The 22054-nt window shown below is 39.8% G+C and overlaps 1 protein-coding gene across 1 annotated transcript in view; it reads right to left on the reverse strand.

Moving 5' to 3' along the window:
* SYN2 (synapsin II) overlaps positions 1–22054 on the reverse strand; it is a 424624-nt gene that overhangs the window by 74016 nt on the left and 328554 nt on the right. The gene's annotated exons all lie outside the window — the stretch shown is intronic.

Here is a 22054-nt window from a genome sequence, read left to right on the forward strand (position 1 = left end):
ATTTCTAACTTGATACCCCAGGGTTAGCACCTGGACTTCCCATTATATATTTGATTTGCAAGCCAGGTAATTTTTGGTGTTCATAAGGACAGTGATCTCAAAGCATGAGAAGAGTATAAGAGCCAAATCCTCTTTGTTAAAGAGGGCACTTCATCTCTCATGGATTTCAGTGCTCCATCACCAAAGCTGGTTCTTACCATGCTCTGCATGTATGTGTGTGTGTTTGAGGGGAGGAAGACAGAAGACTTATATCTCCTCAGAGCCCATCAAACCAAGGATATTACTAGGGAGAATAAAGCAAAGTGCCATAAACAAATAGTACACTTCTACACCAGACCTTGCAGGGTGGATAAAAATCAATGATATAAAAAAAAATCGGATTTTTTGATAAAAATGCTTTTTGAGGAAAAAACCTATCTAAAGATAGTTTTAATTAAGAAACATTATAGCTCAAAAAATATCTCATCATGGAATAGGAATTATAAATTCTAATTCTATAGTATGAGACAATATATTCATGTAATGTTTAAGAAAAGTTCCAATAGTTCATGGATTAGGGACCCAATCTTATGGGGTTCCACAGGCTTCTGTATAGATTATTTAAGTTAATCTTTCTATCTATTCAATAGAACTCAGTGCTCAGTCTAGAAGATACCATCAGAGATTCTTAGTTTTGCAGTTCTCAAACTGTGGATTTGTGGCTCTAGAGAGAACATACTTGTTATGGAGATATACCTATCTCATAGAGTTGGAAAGGACCCCGAAAGGTCATCGAGTCCAGTCCCCTGCCTTCACTAGCAGGACCGAGTACCGATTTTACCCCAGATCCCTAAGTGGCCTCCTCAAGGATTGAACTCACAACCCTAGGTTTAGCAGGCCAATGCTCAAACCACTGAGCTACCCCTCCCCCGACAGCAAAATGTTTTAAAATAAATAAATAATATATAGAGGTGAGAAATAACAGACCTCAACCCTATTGTCCCTCTGTAAATTTGTGTACACAGAGTCAATCCCTTACCTCTCTCTAAAAGTGCAAAGTTTCAAAAAGTTGAATGAATAGAAGATTATTGGGGGTGGAATAGATCTGGACAAGGAGAAGTAGTCTGGAGATAAATGTGAGAAGGGAGGGACAGGCAGTAGAAACAAAAGTGAAACTGTTTGAGCAGCATATTCCAGAAGCCTTGAGGTCTTTCTGAGTGTAGCCTTCATTGATTTGAGATCTACCATACCATTCTCACACTAGAAGGGAAAACCTATAATGGCAGCAGGCTGTAAGAGAGACACAGTTTGGGAATATTTTAAGTTTCTCTACCTGTGGGTAAGACAGGCATGCGTGCAAAATGTAAACAATGCAACAAAGAAATGCAAGGCCTGGTTGCCCAAATGAAATATCATCATGAGACATGTTCCTTCTCAGGAGGAAGCTGAGTTGAAGATGATGAAAGGAACATGTCTGAATATGCAAGATCTCCAGGTTCTTTCTTAAAGACTGCCTGTCTTTCTTCTGGATTATTCTTGAATTCTCATGTTTGAGCAAAAAACATAGTTGTTACTCTATGGTACTGTCATTTTAGATGCAGTTGTGATAAAAAAATAAATAGCTGAAATAGGCAGTTCTTCCTTTTACAATTTCACCTTTAAAGTAGTACTGAGTGTCAGTGAATGCAATGAGTAATACTAAATGAGCAGTTTGGTAATAATAATTAAATAACTGCATTGACTTATTTTGTTTAGGAGAATCCATTCTCAACATACAGGATTCTGAAGGTTATCCACCTTCAAGATCACCATCATTTTCTATAGTTTCAAAGTTATCTGCCAATGATAGTGTTTGATAGTGTTTCAGTCACATCGCCACAGTATATCACCTGTAGCAAAAAGGAAAAAAAAAATCTCCATCATCCAGAAACAACCATAGATAAGTTTGTAATAAGAACCAGCAGATTACAAAAGGAGGTAATTGATGAAAAAACTGCCCCTATGATCTCCTTCATTAACACAGTTCAGTCATTAAGACCAGTATACAGTGCACCCAACAGAGCAGATGTTGCAGGCAAATTGCTGGATAAAGTATATGAAAGAGAAATTGAGCAGTGTGCAAAAGGTCTAGAGGGTGAAATTGTTAACCTGAGTCTTGATGGGTGGAGCAATGTCCACAATGATCCTGTTGTATGTGCTTCCATGACAACAGAAGAAGGGAATGTCTTCCTTACAGAAACAATCGATACATCAGGAAATGCACACACAGCAGAATACCAACAAGAAGTAGCAGTAAAAGCTATAACAAACTGTGAAAAAAATTCAAATGTCTAGTATGCAGCTTGGTCACAGACAATGCTGCAAATGTATCCAAGATGAGAAGAAAATATTTAGAAGAGAGTGAAGAGAGTCCCAAGCTAATAACAAACGGTTGCAGTGCTCATTTGATGCACCTCCTAGCCAAAGATTTCAGTGTTCCAGAAATAAAGGCTAATGTTGTTTAAATTGCAAAATACTTCTGTAACAACCACTTTGCAGCAGCTGCTCTGAAAAACGTGGGAGGAACCAAGCTAACTCTCCCATAAGATGTACGATGGAACTCAGTAGCGGACTGTTTTGAGCACTATATCAAGAACTGGCCTAATCTGATGACAGTTTGTGAACAAAATTGTGAAAAAATAGAAGGCACGGTCAAAGCCAAAGTTCTCAACATTGGGCTTAAGAGAAATATTGAACACATGCTGAGTACCCTGAAGTCTATTTTTGTAGCCTTGAACAAAATGCAGGGAAATAGCTGTTTTATTGCTGACGCTGTTGAAATTTGGAAGGAACTGAGTGAGATCTTAAAAAGAGAAATATGCAATGACAGAATTAAATTACAAGCATTAAAAAAACGAATGGAAGAAGCACTATCTCCAGCTCATTTTCTTGCAAATATTCTCAATACTCGGTACCAGGGTCAAACCTTAACTGCTGAAGAAGGGTTGGCTATGGCATGGACATCCAGCAATCATCCCTCCATAATGCCAACTATAATAAACTTCAGAGCTAAGAGTGAACCATCCAAGAAATATATGTTTGCTGATGATGTTTTAAAGAAAGTCACACCAGTGAACTGGTGGAAGTCACTTAAGCACTTGGATTCAGAGACTGTTGAAGTGATGATCTCACTTTTAACAGTAGTAGCTTCTTCTGACAGTGTAGTCTTCCTTTGGACTAATTCATTCCAAACTGAGAAATTGTTTGGGACCCGAAAAAGCAGGAAAGCTTGTTTTTCTTTTCCAGATTGTGAACAAACAGGAAAATTAAGGTGAAGATGACTGAGTTAGCTGCAGAAGCCAATATTTTAAGTTTTCTCATGTTGACCTGGCTGACATAGTCGTTTTAATTTTTTTTTTTTTTTAAATATTTAATTTACCTGATTTTAAAAAACTTGAATATTTAACTAAAATTGTTTAGTTTTTAACTAAATTCAAAAAATCATATAATTCTTTTGTTAAAATATTATATGTTTGCTGTTGAAGAAAAAAATCCAGAATACATAACGTTGTTGTTTTAGTTAAATAAAACAATTTAAATGCCTGTCTGGTGATGTTCTCCTCCTAATACAGCATGGCAAGAAAATCCCCCCAATATTAATGATTAATCTGTTGAATTGGAGATAATTCACCTCCCAATGACTTCATAAATATCTGCTTCAATTACAATGGTAAATGAAATAACCAATCATTCATTTTCTGATATAGCTGTAAAACTCATCTGAAAAGTTTTCAAAATAAATCACTTAAAAATGTATAGTTTGTACCTTCTAAAAATGAAACCTACATCTACCTCTGAGTTGTGAAGAATATGTATTAAGGTTACAACAACCAACAAGAATGCACTTTTATGTAGAAATCCATGATTAAACCGAGTCTTCCTGACTAGTGATTTAAATCAAATCCACACTGACACCTTGTAGAATTTAATGGGGAATTTTAGGCATCATTTTCTACAGTATAGTTTGAACCTTTAATAACTACAGTTGTAACCCATTCATTAATTTTCTTCTTTATAAAATCCATAGGAGCTTTGTTGAGCGGCTTAGTAGATCTGTTAGAATTGCACAACTTTGCAATCAGTACTGCTCCTCAATAACACATTAGAGTCAATGTTGCTTCAACTGATTTTTCTATATTCCTAAAAAACAAACAAACAACAAAAACCCCTACAGTTGTTTTTGTAGGAAGTTGCATAATAGAGTTTATTTTTTATTTATCTTTTCCCCCCAAAGCAAATGTTGACCATGATAATAGAAAGAAAACATGAACTGAAGGTCTTAAGGCTTACAATAGAAGTTTGGAATTTCTTATGTAATGCTGTGTGTCTTCTGTTGAGAATGGCCAAGTTTAAAAAAAATAGTATTCTGCAGAGAGGCATTTTGCCACAAGCCAACAAGGTAGCTAGCTAATGTTTCTTCCTTGAAATCTGGCCTCTGCTGCTGCAAGCTCCAGTTGCAGCTGGGATTTCAATTTCATTATGAGATTCTTGTGAGCCTGAATGGGGTAATTATCTTTGAATACAGCAATTGTGACTTCATACTCTTCATGCAGTAAGTCAGTCGCAGAGCTGGGAACACAGAATCCTAGTCTGCTGGTTCCTCCAAATTCACTGCTCTAAAACCTAGACTATGCATCCTCTCTGAATTTAAACTCCTGGACAGGGCAGGAAGCAAGAGAATGGGTATATCATATCAAATAACAACTACAATGGATTAAAAGAAAATATGTACAATTAGGATTATTTTTAACCAAAGAAGGCATTTTGTGCATCTCATGTTTTAGATAGTGACAACCTACTGTCCTCTGCTATCTGGGAGTAAAGAATAAAAGATGCAGTCAATGTGGAAAGGTAGGAATTCATACACAGAGCTAAAATAGAAGTGGCAGTATCCTGGAAAAAACAACAGCCACCTTAAGAATTTCAAAACATCCTATGCATAGCCAAGTTGTTTTATGCTATCTGTATACTCCTGATGACAATGGCAATACATTTAAGCCTGATACATCTGAATAGTATTTCACATCAGCAGCCTTTTGGCAGAAACAGCCAATTTAACGTTAATCACACATTTTTATTCCCAATAATGCAATTGGTCATTCCATTGAATTAAAATAGTAATGTAATATCTTTTATGAAAGAACTATGCATTAACAAAGTTGGTTTTCAACAGAGTAGTTCATTTGACTTGCAGAAAGATGTTAAAACATTGTAAATATACTATAAATGCAACATTTAGGCAGATTTTGGCCATTGTTACATAATTGTGAGTGAAAATTTAGCAGCACAAAAACACACACTTGCTACTTTCCCTTATTATGTCCCAAGGAACAATAGACTTTACGTACTATTGGGAACAAATTTGGTCATCAAGAGCCTACTTTCAAATCTAAATGTGCATGTTTACACACCCAAATATGATTAGTTCATAAACAGATAGATAGTTTGGCTTCTAATTTAAGTATTTGCAAATGACCATGTAGGTGCACAATGAAACTTTGTATGCAAATGAGGCATGCTTTTGTGTGTGTAGAGTTAAGAAAAAACAGGTCACAATGAGAATGAGACGTGTCCTCTGGAAAAAAAAAAAGGTGATACTGTAAACTTTTTTTCTAAAAAAACAAGACTGTTGGCCAGATCCTGGCCCCCTGTTTAACTTACCAAGGGGCATGGAAGGGGCTAATATTATCTTCATTTTATAAAGGGGAAAATGAGACACAGAAGGGTAAAGTGAATTGGCCAAGGTTACACAATGAATCAGTGGGAGTGCTAGGAACAGAACCCTTGTCTGATTCCCCTTCCTGTGTCCTATTCTCTGGAACACATAACCTGCAGAGATATTATTTACTGATGTAAGAACATGTAGTCTTTTTTGAATTACTGTATATATTTTCTAAATTACCTATCATCCTCAACCCTTATCTGTGTTCTCAACTCTGATACAACACTTTATGGGTCCCTTATTTTGACTCAACTGCACTTTCATCATTTACATTGCCACCAACTCTTATTTTAGGCCTCTCTTGATATGTTTTCTGACCCATAATTCACACTCTAAGGTTATCATCATTAAAGTATGTCAAATTAATGTAAATTGCTTTTTTACTTTCCCCACTTTGTTCCCATTATTTAGCAAAGCTGTAAAATACTAAGTATTTCGGGAGTGAATTTGCTTATGAAATGAAATGTCTATAATAAATTGTATTTTTTTTTGCAATACTTTTATCTTCTAAGCAGCAGATCCCACCTCAAATGTTTTTCTGTTAAAAATGTCTAACAAATTACTTTGCGTAGACTGTAAGGTAGGCTTTTTGTTGTGTGTGCAGTACCTAGTACAACAGGGCCCTGATTAGGTCCTCCAGATGCCACTGCAATGCAAATCATAACATAGCATGGAAACTATTTCTATTGTCCAGTCAAATGACAGAAGCCCCAAGTCTTGCATGGCTTTAGATATGTAAATAGTTCTATTAACATCCATCACTCGAGTGAGTAAGTTGGGGCTGATGCTGGATCAGCCATTATATGAATGCATGAATCATTGCTTCCTATGGAGCAAAAGTAATTTATCCCTTTCCCTGCAAGTTCCTTCAGTACTGAAACCTACAGAACTCTCAGACACCAAACTCAACTAATTCCAGATCATTATCATCAAGAATGTTACATTAGACTGGAATTAATACCAGCCTTTGCAATGCCTCAAGAGACCTCTTTCCAATTCAATATACTGCTAGATTTCACTGGTCCCTTTTATTTTTAACAAATATATTTAGTCTGGCTCTAAATAAAAGTACATCCAGTAAAGATGAAAGGCATTACAAACAAAGCATTAAATAAAACAGAGGGAAGGCAGGACAGTGGGCATGATGAGACATGGAACATAGAATCATAGGACTCGAAGGGACCTCGAGAGGTCATCTAGTCCAGTCCTCTGCACTCATGGCAAGACTAAGTATTATCTCTAGACCATTCCTGACAGGTTTTTGTCTAACCTGCTCTTAAAAATCTCCAATGATGCAGATTCCACAACCTCCATAGAGGTTTATTTATTCCAGTGCTTAAATACCCTGAAAGTTAGGAAGTTTTTCCTAACGTCCAACATAAACTGTCCTTGCTACAATTTAAGCCCATTACTTCTTGTCCTAGCCTCAGAGGTTAAGGAGAACATTTTTTCTCCCTCCTCTTTGTACAGGATGTAAACATCCTTTTATGTACTGGAAAGTTGTTATGTCCCCTCTCAGTCTTCTCTAGACTAAAGAAACACAGTTTTTTCAATCTTCCCTCACAGGTCATGTTTTCTAGACGTTTAATCATTTTTGTTGCTCTTCTCTGGACTTTCTCCAATTTGTCCACATTTTTCCTGAAATGTGGCACCCAAAATTGGTCACAATACTCCAGTTGAGGCCTAATCAGCGTGGAGTAGAGTGGAAGAATTACTTCTTGTGTCTTGCTTACAACACTCCTGCTAATACATCCCAGAAAGATGTTTGCTTTTCTTGCAACCATGTTATATTGTGGACTCGTATTTAGCTTGTGATGGGTATTGGAATGGTCACAGGCACTTTCTCCTCTGTACCACATGGGAACACTCTGGGGGAATAAATTCTGGTGCATCAGGAAGTGGGTTTTAATTAGCAGGTGATAGATCCCCCTTCTAGTATTGAAACCCTTAATTGCATGCTCAAATAGATCCCTATTCAATAAAAACGTAAGCATGTGCATAGTTTTAAGCACATGCTGAAGTTTCACTAACTTCAATGGGACTTCTGCACGTGTGTTAAGTGTTTTGCTGAATGGGGTCCCGATTGAGTAAACTCCCCAGCATGATGCCAGGGAGAACCATACTGTTAAAGGCTCTGTTCATCAGCAGAGATGTAAAGCTAAGAGCACCTAAGTGGTTGTGGCCTTTAAAGTTCCTATAGCACATCTCACAAGATTAAGAGGTGTTGTTTTCTGTATTCTAACTAAAATACCTGAATGGATGACAACATTCTGCCTACTTAATTCCCCAGTGACTACACATGGAAAAATAATTTTTCTATCACTTCCAGCAAGAAACTGTTTTGTCATGGCCACATTTCAGTGATGGCCAGGACATCTGATTTCTGTGTAAATATTGTTTGTATTTCTGCAAAGCACCTTCACGCTTCAGAATCATACTGCAGACATCAATAAATAATAATTTCTTTGGAATTCTTTCACTTGAATCCATTTTTAGGAACCACTTCAAGAGTTGATCTTTGATCCAACAAACATAAAATTGTTTCTCTAGAGAACTTCAGCCTAGTAATCTGCAGTTAAATGCATCTCCAATACCTTATCAGTTTTTTAATTAGCCTTGTTTCCAACTAGCCAAAAGCATGCATGCACATACACATTATGAATTAATGGCTGGCTATGTTTTAGTTTAAAAATTATGCTGTGAACTATGGGAATACAAAGCAGCACATATCCTAAATTTTAGTTATTTATTCATTACCTTCATATTTAAAAAAAAAAGTTACATTTCTCCCCACCGCCCAAATTTAAAATAAAAAACAAATCACTGCCTAGTTGGGACATTATAAGGAAGCAACTGATTTTTATGGTTGAGCCATAAACCACTGCAATGGGGTTATAATGGAAATGCTGGCAGACCTTTGACTACAGCAATACAAATGGCACCCCGCAATTAACAGGACCACAAATTTTCCCATGATTCCACAGCTGTGGAATCCTTTGTGGACCACAGGAACAAAAACAACAATTAAAAAAAAAAAGACTTTGCCTTACAAAAATGAACCAGCATCTTTAAAAGGAGCAGAATTCCTTTAACACTGGAGTCTGATACCAGGATTTCAAATTACATGCCATATCTCAATAGAAATAGAGGGGAGTGGAAGGCGGGTAGCAGAGGTAATCAAAACACAAAGGCTACAGCTGAAGCAAAAGAGGGATCAAGGAAGACTTCAAAATTAAGTTACCACAAGACATTTTTGGTTGTTCTCATCACTATAGTAGCAGGAGTGTTAGCTATGTGATGCTGATGTGCCTGCTGTCTACTATGCCATATGGGCAGTACTGAGAGCTATTTCCCCTTATTGTTGCCACTACATTCCCTAATCCCCACAGATCTCACTCCCTGCATGGGGACTACGTGCCCAAATCTACAAAGTGGCTCTCACCACCACTGATTGACTCCAATCATGGGGAGAAATCATCGTTCCAAGAAAGAAAAACTGACTATTTTCTCTTACAATTATGATACATATGGGATTTAACTTCCCCACCTGCTCCCTTCCGTTTTGACTTCTATCCTTGACACTACAGGAGCTCTCTGGACTGCTCACACAGATGGGTAAACAGTAGGCATAGTAAGACCATGCTAGCACAGAAACCAGTTAGCTTCATGAGCATTCTGTGATTTTAGTTACCTTTCGTTTATTTTGAAGGAAAATATTTAAAAAACAGCTCTACGAAATGTGAGGGGAGCTTCTCTTTGGAAGGCAGTGTCATTAGCAGAGCTGGTGGAAAGTTTTAATTAAATTTTTTGGTTGCTTGCAATAATAGCCTTCTTTCCAAAATGATTTTTATGGAAAAAAGTGTTTCTTTAGCAATGTTCTAGTTTTTTAATTACAAAAAGAGACATTGGAAAAGAAATTGCATTGACAAAGCAGAAAATTTTCATGAAAATTTTGGAATACAAAGACAATTATTTTTAGCCAATCCTTACAATTTTTGACCAGCTCTAGAAATAATCTTGTTAAAGAAATGAGACAAAATAAATATATAAAGAGGATATGCAATCCAACAATGAATTAAACCACAATGATGAGATTGACTACACTTTGTGGACTTTCAAATAGCAATTGTCTGCTTCAAACTGTCAACAAAATATAAAAAGCTGCAAGTTACACACAAAAGCTGCAACGTACACAGAAACTTTCAATCACCATAAACATAAATAACAAGCTCACCCTGATTCCCCGATCTTGCAATGGAATCTGTTTGCATGAACCCTCACATCTGTGGGTTGCGGAATACTAATCCACTAAGTTTTAAATGGTTAAATCAGTAAAAGGATAATTTGGGATTTATTATTAATTATATTTATAGATCAAATACTACAGGCACTGATAAAATAGCATTTTTGGTAGAAAACAGGGTAGCTGCATAAATATTTTTATTTTGCCTCAAATAACTAATATGATTTTCTACATAAAACAGCACGTCTGAATATGCGGAATGGGGTCAATAACAAATATTATTGCAATCACCAATATGGCTGTGGCTGTTACTGAATTTGTAGAAGCTTGTATAATATCAGTGTAGATTATTTACTGTAGAGATATTTGCCAGTATACTAACTTTGCTAATGCAAAATAATGTCAAATAATGCAAAATGATAAACTCTTCTGATTGTTTTTATCTAAAGAATGCAAAAAGTGCACTCACACTAAAGAATATATATTCTTTCTTTTCAGTGATTTAAACTTCTCTCAACATTATTTTATAATAAATTTGGAGTTTCATTTCAAAAGCCTCTGAAGTCAAAGTGAGTCTTATAGTTCATGTCTGGTTCTGCTTTGATCTGTGAACTTGTAGACATGTTCCCTGAGGGAGTAAAAACCATATTCTGTTCTGCAAATGAAAGAGTAAAAAAATCTATGAGGAGGAATCCTTTTAAATCTAGATAACAGAAGTCAAGATTCCTAAATTTCAGCTAGAAGAGCATTTAGTATGAAAGTTGCTTTCACTGATATGACACATTTTAATGATTTCTGTCATATGTTAATATCAGGAAATATATAATATATTTAATGACCAGACAAATGGAATGGTTCTTATCAAAGGGCACCTTCAGATTGGAAGTTCATTCATGTTCGACATGAAACTTAATGAGTATAGCAATAATACTTTAAAATCTCTTGGCAGACTGGCCACCTGTCCAAGTGTTCGAAGTCTAACCATTCTTGGTTAACTGCACCACTGAAAGGTTTAAGGACAAGAGAGAAGGAGGAATTAAATATTAGAAGTGATTACATCTGTAATGGAAATACTGCAACATATGTAGGCTTAAAATGTGACTGTAATATCCTGTCTGAAGAAGCTTTGATGCTTTTAATGTCTGTCTCTCCCCCACCCCATATAGTGGTATTTTTCTTTCCAGAGTTGATTTAGTGCTGCTTAACTGTTTGCAATCCACTTTATTTTTCTAGGTACCTACTTGGCATGTTTGTCTTCAAATATTAGGGAAACATCACAGAGGCAAAGCATTAGGAAACCAGATTGAAAGTATGTCTCTCACTGGTATTCAGACAATAAAAATAAAATTTAGCACTTAATGAGCCTAGTCCTCCTTTTATATACAGTGAGTAACTTGCTTGAAGTTACTAACTCATCTAGCCTCAACGGGCCTGATCCTCAGCTGGTGTAATTACAATGGAGCTACTTTGTTTTACACCAGCTGAAGATATGGCCCAAACCAGAGTTACATTGGTGTAAATGTGGGGAGAATCAGGCCCAACATCCTCAAAGTGCTGGACAGACAGCATCTGATGGAGGCAAATGGGTGAGAGAGAAGTTTCCACTTTGAGTGCCACCTTCTTAAAACATACAGCAAAATAAATGTTTCAAAGGCGTTGCTTTAACCAACTGTGTGTTCCTGACTGGGATATGAAAAGGGGAACTGGGGAGTCTAATACATAATATTCATGCTGTATCTGCAGTTATCGAAATTGAAACAGCCCTAGGATTTCTGGATTCTTCTAAATTATCACTGATAATACCACAGCTTGCAGGAAGACAGCCCCCTCCTATGCCTTATCAGTTGATGCACCTCTCAGGGGAGTTAAATCATTATTTACCTTACAGAAGAAGTGGTTTTTTTGCCCATGAAACCTTATGCCCAAATAAATCTGTTAATCTTTAAAGTGCCATCGGACTCCTTGTTGTTTTTGTGGATACAGACTAACACGGCTACCCCCTGATACTTGACACCATGCAAGGCACTAAGTATGGTGTGGAAATCCATCAATCTCAACAAAAAACTTGCATAGATACAGACAGACATCTTCTTCCTCTCCAAGTGCAAACAAATGGACATCATACCAAATGGACTGAAGGTAAAAAATTCATTGCAATCGACATACTACACTGACTATGGTGAGAGACTGTGCCACACGCACTCAAAGAAACTGAGGAACCACCTGATCAGTATCCTGTACAGCAGACAGGAGAAGATCAAGAATGAGCTCTCAAAACTGGAGACTCATATACAAAACCAACCTTCCACACAAACTTCCTCGTGGCTGGACTTTACAAAAACAAGACAAGCTATTTACAACGCACACTTCACTTCTCTACAGAGGAAAAAGGACAGTAAATTATCTAAACTCCTACATGCCACAGGGGCTACAACAGTGGTACCCTCAACTCACCTAACAATATTGTTAATCTATCCAACCACACACTTAGCCCGGCAGAAGAGTCTGTCCTATCTCGGGGACTCTCTTTCTGCCCCACCACCCCCACCAACATGATACAATTCTGCGGTGATCTGGAAGCCTACTTTCGTCGTCTCTGACTCAAGAAATATTTTCAACACACCACTGAACAGTGCACTGACCCAAAGGAACCCTCCTACCAACAGTACAAGAAGAAGAATTCTGCGTGGATTCCTCCTGATGGTCCACATGACAGACTGGACGTCTACACAGAGTGCTTCCGCAGAAGTGCACAGGCTGAAATTGTGAACAAACAGCATCACTTGCCCCATAACCTCAGCCGTACAGAACAAACAATGCCATCCACAGCCTCAAAAACAACTCTGACATTATAATCAAAGGAGGTGCTATAGTCATAATGAACAGATTGGATTATGAACAGGAGGCTGCCAGGCAACTCTTACAGCAGGATTATCTGGCTATTTGGACTCCCTCCTCAGACCCTACACTACCAGCACTCCTAGATATCTTCAAGACACCACCAACTTCCTGAGGAAACTACAATGCATTGGTGATCTTCCTGAAAACACCACCCTGGCCACGATGGATATAGAAGATCTTTACACCAATATTCCACATGAGGATGGACTACAAGCCGTCAGGAACAGTCTCCCTGATGAGACCACGGCAAACCTGGTGGCTGAGCTTTGTGACTTTGTCCTCACCCACAACCATTTCAGATTTGGGGACAACTTATACCTTCAAATCAGTGGCACTGCTATGGGTACCCGCATGGCCCCACAGTATGCCAACATTTTTATGGCTGACTTAGAACAACGCTTCCTCATCTCTCGTCCCCTAGTACCCCTCCTCTACTTGCACTACAGTGATGACATCTTCATCATATGGACCCATGGGAAGGAGGCCCTTGAAGAATTCCACCTGTATTTCAACAATTTCCACCCTATCATCAACCTCAGCCTGGACCAGTCCACACAAGAGATCCACTTCCTGGACACTACAGTACAAATAAGTGATGGTCACATAAACACCACCCTATACCGGAAACGTACTGACCACTATACTTACCTACATGCCTCCAGCTTCCATCCAGGACACATCACATGATCCATTGTCTACAGCCAAGCCCTAAGATACAACCGAATTTGCTCCAATCCCTCAGACAGAGACAAACACCTACAAGATCTTTATCAAGCATTCTTAAAACTACAACACCCACCTGGGGAAGTGAGGAAACAGATTGACAGAACGAGATGGATACCCAGAAGTCACCTACAATAGGACAGGTCAAACAAGGAAAATAACAGAATGCCACTGGCCATCACGTATAGCCCCCAGCTAAAACCTCTCCAGCACATCATCAGCAATCTACAACCTATCCTGGAAAACAATCTCTCACTCTCACAGACCTTGGGAGGCAGACCAGTCCTTGCTTACAGACAGCCCCCCAACCTGAAGCAAATACTCACCAGCAACTACACACCACACCACAGAAACACTAACCCAGGAACCAATCCCTGTAGCAAACCTTGTTGCCTACTCTGTCCTCATATCTACTCTAGTGACACCATCAGAGGACCCAACCACATCAGCCACACCATCAGGGGCTCATTCACCTGCACATCTACTAATATTATATATGCCATCATGTGCCAGCAATGCCCCTCTGCCATGAACATTGGCCAAACCAGACCGTCTCTATGTAAAAGAATAAATGGACACAAATAGGACATCAGGAATGGTAATATACAAAAGCCAATAGGAGAACACTTCAATCTCCCTGGACATTCTATAACAGATTTAAAAGTAGCCCTAATTGAACAAAAAAACCTTCAGAAACAGACTTCAAAGAGAAACTGCAGAACTAAAATTCATTTGCAAATTTAACACCATTAATTTGGCTTGAATAGGGGCTGGGAGTGGCTGGCTCATTACAAAAGCAGCTTTGCCTCTCCTGGAATTGACACCTCCTCATCAGTTATTGGGAGTGGACTACATCCACCCTGATCGAATTGGTCCTGTCAACACTGGTTCTCCACTTGTGAGGTAACTCCCTTCTCTTCATGTGTCTGTATATAATGCCTGCATCTGTAAATTCCATGCATCTGAGGAAGTGGTTTTTTACCCACGAAAGCTTATGCCCAAATAAATCTGCTAGTCTTTAAGGTGCCACCGGACTCCTTGTTGTTTAAATCATTATATTAGTTTTACAAGGTGTGACAGAGTTCCTTCTCTGCCTCGGTGGGTTCCGCGCTTCCACTTAGCGGTGGGCCAGGGTATTCCTCTCTACCTCAGAATTTCTCCACACCCCATACCTTGCCTAAGCAGGGTTCCTCCCGGCCCCCTGACAGGGGAGAGGAAGGGGAGCCTCAGTCTCTGGTAGTCCCTCCTGGCATGGTGGCAACAAACCAGGCACCCACTTCAGTTTCTCCTCTCCGGCGAGATCTCTTCCCTCAGACCTCTGGGGCCTGGAAGTAGGGTGACCAGACAGCAAGTGTGAAAAATCGGGACAGAGGTTGGCGGGTATTAGGGCCCTATATAAGAAAAAGACCCAAAAATAGGGACTGTCCCTATAAAAACAGGACATCTGGTCACCCTATCCAGAAGGGCTGTTCACCCTGTTGGGTAGGGTTTCCCCTGCCCTTCGCCTCTGTACTTGTGGGGGTTTTCCCTCCTGGTGCTTGTCAGCGTCTGCACTGCCCAGATCTCCAGTAGCAAACTTTCCTCCCACACCTCCTATTGCGCACCCCTCTCTGGCTGGAGGGGAGGCTTTTAACAGGTTCTGGCAGGCCCTTGATTGGCCCCAGGTGTCCTAATTAACCTAGAGTAACCTCTGTTCAGTTACCAAGGAAAAAGAGACCTGCTTATCCTGGGGCTAATATACCTGCCTTCCAGTGGCCCCACAAAGTCGCGGGACCTCCTTGTTAAACTCCTCCTAGTGCTGGCCAAAGTGGCCATCTATAAGCTCAGGGAGAGGAGGTTGGCTGAGGGGGTTTCCAGCGACTGTGGGGCCTATTTCTGATCCCCCTTCTGTTCACGCATCTGGGTGGCGTCCGCTGGCTCCCTTGACACCTTTGAGGAGCAGTGGGCGCTGTCCGGGGTTCTCTGCTCGGTGTCCCATTCCGGTTCCTTATTTTTGGCCCTTTGACCCTCACACCTGCCCTTATTAATTTTTCCATTGTTCCCCGTAACTACTTGAGTTCCTGGGCCTTGCAGATCCTCCCCAAAGGCTGGAGGTGGGTCCTTTAGCAGCAAGCCCGCCCACTTCCCAGAACTCCTGTAGCCATTTGGCTCGACCCTGTCATGTAGGGCAAAAGAGCCCCAGGAGGGACTCGTGGGAGATTTCTATTCTAGCTCCCATTTTCCTTCAGCGCTCCCCATTTTGCAATCAGGCAATCCATGGTAACTACAAAACTTTGCAATGAGTAATTGGTGATTCAACACAAGTAGTTTTGTAGTAATTACTGATGTGCCTGCATGGGTCTAAGGGTCATGTCCTGAGACTTATTCTCAAGTAATCTGACCTAGCAAAACTGTTTGAAGTCAGCAAGCATGATGCCTCTCCTCGCTAAAAAACACAGTATCCATTGAGATATGAAAACCGGTAATATGTTATGATTTCTACTTTTCTGGTAAAAGAGATAATGGGAATCCAACTATTCATTATCATATCACTTAGCCTTCTGCTGTCCTACAACATTAACCAGGAGGCCCAGCTTATGGTTCTTGGCAGGACAATTTTGTGGTTAAATTTCAAGAATGATAGCAAATCTGGGTACCATTCCTAGCTCTGTCTTTGACTTGCTTTGTGACCACTCTCTAAGGGAAAAACGTCCAAACTTTAACTGCAGCAGTAGGTGCTCAGGACCTTTGAAATATCAGGCCATTTAAAATTAAATTAGCTAAAAAGAAAATCCTTTATTATGTAACTCCTAAGCATTCTTTAGGGGATCTGACAATGTTGGCCTTAACCTCTCTTTCCAGGTTTCCATACTGAGTCTGTTACTGTTGTAGCTGAGCAACTGTCTCTCTTTTCCCATCTGTAAAATAGGGAACAATATTTATCCCTCTCTCTCAGTGAAGTCTTGAAATTTATGGATCTGATTCACTACTGTATAATGCCAGGTTTTCACCAGTGGAATTCTATTGATTTCAGTCAAGCTCATTTGTACAGCACTTTAAGATCCACAAATGGAAGTGCTCTAAAAATTCTTATGTTCTTTCTGTAATTTTGAAAGAATGCTTCGGAGTTACATAAAAAAAGGATTTTCTTTTCAGCAAATTTTAATTTTAATGAATCTCTAAAGGTAAAATATAATTTAAGACAATTACAGCCAGATGTCAGGTTAGATAAAGACCCTCTGCTTTGACACTCTCCTGCAAGAAGGCCACAGATCAGGCAGTTTTGAAAGTGGAACTAGCAAAGGCTTAAGGAATTGTCTGCAGCTTTAAGGTCCTCAGAACTGAATCAGAGGCCACAATAGGAAAGCAGAGGGAGAAAAAAATAGCAACACAAAAAGTAAAGATGTTTTATAAACATGACTCACTACGTTCAACGTTAAATATTTGTCTTTCCAATAATGCCCACTGAAAGTTCATTCAGCCAGTCTGGTTCCATACAAATTGTTTGTGGAGCATGCACCAGCCTAAATCTAATTTTGCCCTGCTTACTTTGGAAAAAGGAAATTAAAAAAATTAAATAATCAAGGTGGCTTTTTGTTCATTTTCCTCTTTCCCAGAAAAAGGCAAGCAGAGTTCTAAATCAACAAACAACTAGACAGAAGATGTACTTTCCCTAGCTTATTTGGGTTTAGTAAACACACCACTGCAAGATAAAAACATAGGGCTCAGTCCTGTAAAAGTGTAGATAAGGGATATATGAGAACAATATTCAGCTACCAGTAAGGGCAACTCAGCATATTGCTCTGTTATGACCCACTAAAACAGCAAAATTAAAGGAGCTGGCAAGAGTCCTATGCCAGTATAACTCACAAGGCACTGAACAACCTCCTGTGGGGAATACCACATTTTTTTTATTTATTTTTTTTAGGACTCCTCAAACATTTCTGTATCCATGATGGAATAATTCACTGTTCAGGCCAACTGCACCTGTATTCCTCCCCTCAGCTCTCTTGAGGGCCCCCACTCTAGGCTCCCAGCTCTTCAGCCATCACCTCTCTTGGGTGGAGACCTGCATCTCTTTCCCTCCTGACCAGGGGTTTTCCAGGCTTCATAGTTCCTCCTTACCTACACAAGCCAGATTGCCTAGACAGGCCAGCATCTGAGCTTTCCTTTCTCTCCAAAGACTGTGAACAGCTGTAATTGTCAGCAGTCACACGTTACCACACATCTCTTTATAAGCAAGCACATTTATTCTTAATGTGAAAGCATTACAGAGAAAACATTTTTTAAAAAGTTCCTATACACATGTTCAAAGCTTAACAGAGGTCACTCATCAGTCTTATGGGGCCTCAGTAGGCCTAAGTCCTTCCAACCCCTCTCATTGGACAGAAGATCCTGTTGCTTTGCTGGATCAGAAAAAGGCCCTGAATCAGCTTAAACTCAGGCTAGTTATCTAAAAGCCTTTTCTTTGTGTGCTGGTCTCTGAAGAATCCATTTTGAACTAGTATATGTGAGCCTCTCCATGTTGTGATATTTCTCTGACGATGTTACCACCTGAGCGAATTTGCCTAATCACCTCTTAGTTCATGAAGAAGCTTTGGTCACCGCATGAAATTAAAATGATACATAAATTTAATACAGTAAGAGCTCCCAAAGATATTGCAGGAAGTTGCCATATCTGTCAAACCCATGGTCTCAACTTTGAAGCTATTTTTAAGCATGTTTAAGTCGCCATTACGCCTGATGACCAGGAGGAGTAAATTAAAATTCTTAAAATGGCTGCAAAGCAAATAAATTGTATACACTGGACTGGATTCAGTACCTAATCCTGTGGGTTTATAATTGCAGATGTACCCAGACTGGGGACCACAGTGCAGTTCAGTGGTAGATTTAGAGTTAGTGGGGCCCTGTGCGCAGCTTACTTTTTAGGGCCCCCCTCGGACCCAGCCAAGAAAAAGAACATTCTCTCTTATCTCCCCCTGTTTTTCATTCTTTTTTTCTTCATCCTCCTCCTATATTATAAGTAATAGGAAATAAATGAAAATAAAGTGAAGTACCTTGATTGGGGCAGGGAGTTGGGGTGCAGGAGGGGATGTGGGGGTTGGGCTCTGGGAGGGAGTTAGGATGCTGGTGCAGCTCTGAGCTGGGGCAGGGGGTTGGGGTGTGGAGGCGGTGCGGGGGTTGGGCTCTGGGAGGAAGTTTGGGTGCAGGGTGGGAGCTGGGGCAGGGGATCGGGGTGCAGGAGGGGCCAGGGGGCAGCGCAGCTCTTAAAGCGAGCGGCACACCCCTCAGGCAGTGGCACTTAGGCGGGGGGGAGGGGGTCTCTGTGTGCCACTGCCCAGAAGCGCAGCCCCCACAGCTCCCATTGGCCACAGTTCCTGGCCAATGGGAGCTGCGGAGTCGGCGCTTGGGGCAGGAGCAATGCATGGAGGCACTCCTTGGGGGAAGGGAGGCAACAGGTCTCCCTAAGCTGCCTGGGGTGGGGGCAGTGCATGGAGGTGCATCCCTCATTCCAGGGGCACACAGAGATATGCCAGCAGCCAGCCGCTTATGGGAATGGCGTGGGGCCATGGAATGCAGGCAGCCTGCCTCCCTGAGCCCAGCTGCACCGCTGACTGGGACTCAGGGGCAGGTTGTCAGATGAGATTTGTCCTGAATTTTGGTGGCCCCCCTGTCATTGTTTCATGGTAAATCTACCTCTGGTGCAGTTAGCCTGGTAACTGACACGCACGTGTTACCTACCATTGTATAAGGCTAGATTTAGCAAATAGATAATGGGTGAAATTTATGGTGTATGGGGCAAGCACAAGGCCCACTGCACAATTTAAATGCTGGTTGGGGCTCCATAAGGAGGGACCAACAGGAAGTATAGAGTGGACTGTGGCTGGGGAGGGTAAAAACATTGGAATTTTTTATGTCTAGATATTCTGTAAACTAGTCTGCTGTAATATCTTCAGGTTAGAGGCTGTGCATGCAATCCTGACTCAAGGAAGTCAATGGGAGTTTTGGCATTGAATTCAGTGGAGCTAGGATTTCACCCCATGTCCCTTTGTGCATGCACAACACTTAGTACAATGGGGTCCTGATCCTGATTAGGGTCTCTGAATGCCACTATAAATTGGACTCATTTTTTCTGACAGCTTATGTTACTATTTTCTACCTGCCAATAGATGCTAGAATTTGAATGGTGTAAATAAGGCTCATGACAGAACTGCAAAACCCAGATTAAACAGAGCCCCACACTCTGAAAGGGCAAGAATATCGTCCCTATTAAGGATATACCAGATGTGAAATAGGTACTAAACTTGACCTTATCCAATTCTCCTTCCTTCTGACCTCTCCTTTTACTGTACATATTAAGAGCAGTGAGTTTCCCCCATCATTCCACTGTAATTTTACATTCTATTGGATTACAGAAATGAGTTGCTTGCCACTGGTCCGAACTAATCAGATAGGAATTAATATGTACCAAGTCAGATTTAATCTGATCATGTCAATGACTGAGTTAAAGGCGTCAATGACTATGTTCTATGAAATACGAAGGGATTGCTGCCTTTCTTTTATAATGTGTTAGCTGCAGTAGAATATGTCCTAGGAGTGGATAATATCTAATGCGGCTAGTTTTCATGCTACATTAGCATTATGACCTCATTTGAAGTGATATCATAGCTCACCCATCAAACCAAAGAAAAGTCAACATGATAATATATAGAGCAGAGAGAAAGGCTGTGCTTTTTAATTGATTCATATGAATTGTGAAAAGCAGTAATGTTTGCTTTGCTTAAGTCTTCATTCGTTTATAAAATGCTGGCACACTTTTGTACACTTACTTAGGATGTAAGATTTTTTTTTGTTTAAGAATTGGGCAAGGAACTATAAAGATTTGGACAATAAAGATTTTGATTTTCTAAAATCAGATTTTGGATTGTAACATATGAGGGACTCTGAACTTTGGTGCTTCTGAAGCTCTCCCCATATAAACTTACTGCTCATTATGTGATGAAAATACATTAAACAGCACACATTATAACCATGAGCAGCATAAGTTTCCTTGTCACCATTTCTGCACATATGTTGATATGTCCTGATTATCTGAGGTGTTGAGCACCCAAAACGCCTATTGACTTCAACAAGAACTAAAGGTGCTCAACCCTTTTGATAATCAGGCCATAACTATATTATCTTTGTTTCTTTGATGACCCCTTAAGAACACCTGAAACTGTCATTCACAAACCTTTGCTAATGCTATAAAATATGCTATAGAAGGACATGGCAATATTATTAATTATTATTATTATTATTATTATTATTGAAAAAAGTCAAAGCTTAATATATTTTATTTACAAAGTATTTCCTGGAACAGATCACTTTCTCCTTGCCTCAAATGCAACTCCTATTGAACTCTTAAGATATTTTTTTCCTAAAATGGGAACCTGATCCCAGATTAGGGCTCCGTGGTGCTAGTATAATACAAATAAAAGAAAGAATAATAATATGGCAGCTATTTGCAATTATTACCATTCTCACTGTCCGAGGCTGTTACATTTTAGTCAAGCCTATCTCTGTGGGCTGAAGAAAAAACAGGAGAGAAGACTATTCTTACTCAACTGTGTGCAAAAAATGGCAGGCTTTGCAGTGCCATTACTTAACATAATCCAGCCTCTGGACAACCAAGAGAAGAGAGACTTGTAAACTAAGGACTCCTCACAGAGAATGCCATTAGTGCTTCCCCTTCTCTTTTAAAGTGAGGAAACTATAGCTTGTGCACAGTTGTAGGCTTCCACTGCAGCAGTATGGCCCAGGGAGACAGGCTCTCTCTCAAGTAGAGCTGGGTGAAAATTTTTGACCAAAACTACTTTTGTGTGTGGGGGGTGGGGAGGAGGGGGAGAATTCGTCAAATTGTTTCGGTTGGCAGGGAAAAACGTCATAAAATTCCAAAAAAACCTAACAAAGAGTACTGTGGCACCTTATAGACTAACAGATGTATTGGAGCATAAGCTTTCGTGGGTGAATAAGCATAAGCTTTCGCATGCGTCTGACGAAGTGGGAATTCACCCACGAAAGCTTATGCTCCAATACGTCTGTTAGTCTATAAGGTGCCACAGGACTCTTTGTTGCTTTTTACAGATCCAGACTAACATGGCTACCCCTCTGATACTAAAAAACCTAGAAGCTTCTGTTTTGACATTTTCAATTTGAAACATTTTGATTTTTTTATTTGAAATGATTTTGGGTTTTGCAATTTTTCAAATTCAAAAATGTAAAAAAGCTTGTAATCAGAAAAAAAAGTTTACTTTGGGATTGACAAAACATTTTATTTGACCCAAAGTGATTTTTTTTTGGTTCACCAAAATTTCAAGAAAATTTCATTTTGGGTCAACCCAAAACAACTAAAAAAATTTTTTGAACTGCTTGTAATCCAATCAATTATTCATGTAGATCTAGTCTCAAGAAACTAGGCCCCAAAC

Source organism: Trachemys scripta, chromosome 7, assembly GCF_013100865.1.
Source record: "Trachemys scripta elegans isolate TJP31775 chromosome 7, CAS_Tse_1.0, whole genome shotgun sequence".
Lineage (NCBI taxonomy): Eukaryota > Metazoa > Chordata > Testudines > Emydidae > Trachemys > Trachemys scripta.